Source organism: Prosopis cineraria, unplaced genomic scaffold, assembly GCF_029017545.1.
Source record: "Prosopis cineraria cultivar Desert tree isolate PC_DT_omini unplaced genomic scaffold, ASM2901754v1 PC3, whole genome shotgun sequence".
In the NCBI taxonomy this organism is placed as follows: domain Eukaryota; kingdom Viridiplantae; phylum Streptophyta; class Magnoliopsida; order Fabales; family Fabaceae; genus Prosopis; species Prosopis cineraria.
The window spans coordinates 40640337-40646760 of record NW_026555334.1 but is presented as its reverse complement, the minus strand read 5'-3'; the positions used below and the strand labels follow the sequence as shown (position 1 = coordinate 40646760).

At 33.2% G+C, this 6424-nt stretch overlaps 1 pseudogene; it reads right to left on the bottom strand.

Moving 5' to 3' along the window:
• Window positions 1–2077: 2077 nt before the first annotated feature.
• On the bottom strand, window positions 2078–4053 carry LOC129305608 (tyrosine-protein phosphatase RLPH2-like; annotated as a pseudogene).
• Between the last annotated feature and the right edge of the window lie 2371 nt (window positions 4054–6424).

Here is a 6424-nt window from a genome sequence, read left to right as displayed (position 1 = left end):
TGGTGATATCGTACTAAACAATGTTTTATATGCACTTGGGATATGCTATGATTTAATATCCATTTCTCGTCTAACAAAGGATTAGCAATGGGTGGTTGCTTTTTTTCCTGACACTTGTGCATTGTAAGATCTCTCCAGTGGCAGAACCAAGATGATTGGTAGCATAGAATCCGGTCTCTACTTGATAGATGAAAGCCTCCCTTTATCACCTAATGTTCATGCTAGTAATTATATCTCTGATGAAAATATTTAGCATCTGAGACTAGGACATCCATCTAACTCTATCCTTAAACATGTAATTTTTCATATTCTCTAAATTCTTTTGGTTGTGATACTTGCTTTGAAGAAAAAAAAACTCGATTGTCTTTCTCTTTTGGTCAAATAAAAACTACTTCCTGCTTTGACTTACTACATATTGATGTTTGGGGGCCATATAAAGATGCTACTTGTCAAGATTATAAATATTTTCTCACTATCATTAATGATTTTTCCTGTGTAACCTGGATTTATCTGATGCATAATAAATTTGAAACCTTTTGTCATCTAAAACAACTTTTTCCCTCACAAAAACTCAGTTTGGAGTTAAGATTAAGTGCGTATCCATAGTGATAACAGAACTAAGTTTGTCAACCATCATGTTTCTGTCTACTTTCTTAAAAATGGTATTATTCATGAAACCACTTGTGTACATACCCCACAAACAAAATGGGGTTATAAAAAAAACATAGACACATCTTAGAGGTTTCTAGAAGTTTAATTTTCCAAGCAAACATGCCAATTAGATTATGGGGAGAAGTTGTCAGGATTGCAATTTATTTAATTAATAGAATTTCTTTAAAAGTGGGGTTATAAAAAAAACATAGACATATCTTAGAGGTTTCTAGAAGTTTAATTTTCCAAGCAAACATGCCAATTAGATTATGGGGAGAAGTTGTCAGGATTGCAATTTATTTAATTAATAGAATTTCTTTAAAAGTTATGAATTATAAATCTCCATGTGAAATTTGTACAAAAGGCAGCCTAACTTAATCAACCTGAAAGTGTTTGGGGAATCACAGCTTTACAATGAACCTAAAAAGTGGGATAAAGATGATGTCTTAAAGGATCCCACTAGATACAGACGATTAATAGGGAAATTATTATACTTAACTACCACTAGACCATATATTAGTTATACTGTCTAGTTATTAAGTCAGTTTATGAGCAATCCTAGAAAGTCACATTTGAAGGTTGCCTGGAACACTGTCAAATATCTAAAAAAGAATCCTGGTAGAGGTATTTTTTTTCCTTATTTGGGAGTCATGAGGTTAGAAAGGTTCTGTGATTTAGATTGGGGTTCATGTCCGGAGTCACATAGGTCTGTCACAAGATACTTAGTCAAGTTAGGAGGAGCTATTATTTCTTGAAAATCAAAGAAACAAATCACAATTTCTAGATACTCTACTGAAGCAGAGTAAGAGCCTTAGGAAGTATTGTTTTTTAAATTAGTTGGTCTACTGGATTTTTAAGAGATTTTTAACTCTTATTTGTGTTTATTGTTGACAATAAAGCTGCAATTCAAATTAACTCTAATCCTGTTTATCATGAAAGAATGAAGCACATTGAGATTGATTGTCATTTTATAAGAGAGAAACTTCAAGGTGGCCTGATTGGCTTAAAGCATGTTGCATTTGAAGAGCAACAAGTAGATGTTTTAACTAAGACACTTGGTAGAAAAGTGTATGAGCGCATGTTACCCAAGTTGGGCACCTTCAATATCTTCAGGACCAACTTGAGGGGGAATGTTGAGAGTTAGGTGTCATCTGGGCCAAGCTTATTTTGTATCATATCTCTGCTGCTGCTACTGAGATTGAAAGGCACCACCATCCAATTTCATTTTCCAGCCACTGGTGCGGTCTTCCGAAGCTCTCTAAAATTATACTATGCATTCAGGGAGTCAAAAGATTTTTAAATGAATATAGCAATACTACAATTAAAATTAAAAATAAACTTATATAAACCAAACTTACCTATATTAAATATGGCATGAAAATAAATCAAATCATTGTTTTCATTTCGACTTTGACTAGAGCAAAAATAGTAGAAGAATATAAGAACGAAAATTTAAATGAACAAATGACTGAAATTTATAGAACAGTCCCAAATTACAAGACATCATTTGCATTGTAGACATTAGTCCAGGTTATTTCCGCTCGCCGCTTCATTTTCATGGGCATCTGGCCATGAGTTTCATTTTCAAAATCCAGATCCAGGTTGTTGAATTGCAGCCTTTCTCACTGATTTGTGTCATGTTCATATTGAACTTTCTTTGCATGCATGTGAAAAAGTGGGATGCTTCTCATCAAATGACAAGGTTGTCTTTCCCGTTTCCTTCGGAGGCCCATCAATATCTATTACATTTGATTTGAATACATGGTCTCTTGATATAACTAACGCAGCACCCGCCCATTACACACAATCCAAAGCTTACATGTCACAGGGCTAATAATTAAAAAAAGGTACAATAATATGATAACGAAATTATTAAATGTTAGGCTAAGAACGAAATTATTTTGCCAAAACATCTGTATCACGAATTATCTTATTTGAAGGAAGGACAATTGCAACTACCGGTCTATCTTCATATCCACCACCTTTATCAATTATCAGCCTCAAGCCATTTACATGGTGTTTTGCATGATGACCTGACCACTAACCACAACTGTAGGACTCAACTTGATTCCTACGAGAAAATAGAAGCTATTAGAATGAATATGAGATAACTAAAATAACAAGTTCACGAAGACGAAAACAAAAAAGAATGACTTCTAACAAAATAATTGCATCTAGAAACAGACAACATCTATTTCTGTAGTAGGAAGAAAAAAATATTTCGACCAAAGAAGCAACAAGCTATCACCCCTGGTATTCCATACACTGTCTCGCCCGCTGAGAGGCACTACCTTAGGCAACAGAGTATCCCGAGATTTCAAAAGTTTTAATTGCTCGCCGCATCTTTCCCTTTTCTCCAGAGCAGCATGAACATCAATCAACTTGCAGCTTTTAATTCCATCATCGGTCTCCACACAAACTTCATCCTAGTAAAAAAGGACATTATGATCCACAGAGCTTCTAATCTACATCAATTTGCAATCTCAACAAGAAGCACACTGTTCTAAAGAGCAAGTGAATGACTTGCAGCCTATGTCAAATGATGAGGAAATTATGTCTTGTGACGAGATAGAAAGGCAGAGAAAGAAGTCCCGCCTCTTCATGGACCAAGACTATATCAGCAAGAAACTTCTTATGCTTATCAGGAACTGCTTTAATCAAATCTGCACGCAATGATAGTCCTTCAGTCTAAGGAATAGAACAAAAGAATGTACGGTTTTAAGAAAAGGATCAGTTACACTTAAAAACTTTTAGCAGTAACACCCCGAGCAAAGTTGAATAAAAGTCACTAGTCTTCTGCATTGCACGAGTCACACCGTATGTGCACAATGTGGCTTAAAGCACCTCAAATCTACTATGCAAAGTCATGCTAACACAGGTGACATATAACTGATACTAAAAAGGATCCAAAAGACAAAAACTTCGTAATGCCAAAGTTTTATAGACACGAATCAGTTCAAAACAACAAAACACCCTTATTGATAACGCAATATTTAAGTAGTATCAAAAGACAATCGTAAACCAATAAGAAATTCAATCCCATGAAAGGGGAGAAAACTTGGCAAAACAAGAAGCATACCAGCAGAACCAAGAGAAACCCCATAAGATTCAAAAGTGGGTCCAGCATCATAAATGGAACGAACCCTTATAATCAATGCCCTTGGCTGTGTTGTGCTTGACCTTAATCGAACCCGCCCAATCCCTTAGAGATGCATATTTTCATAACGATCAGCCTTATACCATCCTTCTCTATCCTCAACGGACTCGCACTCTTTCCAGGGGTCGGAGAATTTCGAGCCAACAGGCGGCGAAGGCGAAATCATGGTTCCCGGAGAGAAAGACGTGTTTCTGATTGCGGTATCTAGAGGGCAATCGACTCAGGAAATCAATAACTTGACGAGTATAGTGATGGCGGATTGAAATAAAGAAGGGTCAATTTCCATTTCGAGGTTAGTTCACAAGTTTTGGAGCTAGGGGGCGCAACCATGGGTGTCACCTATGCAGCACACTACCCTGTCCATGGCTTTCAGTCGCGGCGATCAATCACTTCCGGTTCGGCTTCCGACTTCACGAATCAATCCCATCCTTCCGGCTTTTAATATTATTATGGAAAAAATTAATCTATCAATCCATATAGTTTCACTTATTTTTAATAAAGTCATTTAGTTTCCTCAATTACAAGTATTAATCTATCAATCCCATGCACTTATTATTTTTTTTTTTTTGGGTCACACATAATCGCTTATTCTCGGTTTGGAGGGAATCCTGGCAAGGTTATGTAGGTACCTTCTTCAATTTGATCCTTTTTAAATTAATTTTGCCACATGATTAAGCAAAATAAATTAATGAAAAATCACATTTAAGAATTACTAAAAAAACTTATATACATATAAGAATCAATACACAATAAATTGTTATTAAAATAAAAATATTAACTTACCTTTTTTTTAATAAAACTTGTTGTTAGTTATTATTTGTAAATAGTTTTTTGAGTGGTTCTTAGATATAATTTTTTTATATAAATAAATGATTGAAAGAAAAAAAAATAAAGATAAAAAAAATTGTCATTCCTCAACTCTCCGGTGTGAGAAAATGGAAGAAACGGGTGATTGGAGTTGAAGGAAAGAGATGGCTATGAAAACTAAAATTCTAAAATAACCACCTTAGATTTTGAATTCCGCTTTCAAAAACTTGATTCTATTTTTGAACAGTATGTCAAATTCAATGTTCTGTGAGAATTCTCCCTCCTTTCAATCTTCAAGTTTTGCTTCCCATCCCATTCTTACACCATTTTAGGGATGATACCCATTGGTTGGACATTGAAGAGGACCATTTCAATGGATTTGGATTGTCAAGTCGGAGTGAGATTCTAATCGGAATGGAGATGTAGAAGTTGCATGATGGCAATTCCAATCCATTTCAATCTTATATGGAACTGGTGATCTATTCTAGACAAACCCAAGAATGAGTATAGCCTACCGATGTCCCCTTCCACACATCAGCACATGCCATCATAGGGGGCTCGTGAATCTTAAATCACTCCTCTTTGCAATTTTTTTTTTTACTAGGTCACAATTATTTTTGTGTTTGTGGGTGGAAGAAGAATATCATATCACGACAGCGGAAGAAATTGATGAAGTAAGAGGGAGATGGATTGTTGGGACAAATGTGTCACTTTATGCCATTTTTTTTATTTTTATCTTGATCATAAATGAATGAAAAAATAATAATAAAATTTCTTTAAATTACATCAATAACATTTCAGTCCCTTAAAATATCATAATTTTTTTAAAAAATTTTTAAGAATTTTTCTGTCATTAAGAAATTAATATAAATAATTAAATTGTTCTCAATTTAAACTTACGAATTGCTATTGAATTCTTACAATTTTAAGAAAAAAATTGTAAATTTTAAAACAAAACTTATGAATGTCAATTAATATTTATAACATTTGAAAATATTAGAATTTTAAATGCAAACTTGTAAATTGCTTTTGAATTCTTGTAATTTTAAAAAAAAATTATTTATCTTAAAATAAAACTTATAAATGACAATTGATATTTGAATTAAGGGTAATTTGATCATTTATATTAATTCTTTAATGAAAAACAAAGTTCCTAAGATCTCTAGAAAAATTATGACATTTCAAGAGATCAAATATTATTTACATAATTTAAAAAAAATTTATTATCATTTCTCCTAAATGAATTTTATTCCATATTTTTTTAAAAAGAAAATTATTTTATTTTGTATTTTGCAGTAATTTTTTTGGTCAAAGTAATTTGCAGTAATTTATATATGAGTTAGTGAGCATCCAATTCCAACCTAGTTAACAGATTATACTGTACCAATGAGAGAAAAAAAGCTGCAAGAATCTAATTACAAATTAGATAAAATTATAAAGACTAGCATATTAATTTTCTTATATTATTATATTCGGCATGCTTATATTTTAATATTTACCCACATATATTTAAAACCGTCAATGGCAAGCAAGTTGTTCTAATAGCATATAGCAATCCCAGCTTCATGTAAACTTGAGGTTCAGGTTCTAATCCTATTTGGCATGTGGGTGCGTGAGTTTTGTCTAATTGATTTCTTTCAACACACACACACACGACACACCAAAACCTTTTCATGATTATATTATAATTTATTAAACAATGACAATTTATTTTTATTTTTACCTGCGGAGTGCGGACAATTCAAACATGACCACCATAAATATAAAGACGCTAGCATCGAGAGACCCCGAATTCTTGATTCTGTTTGA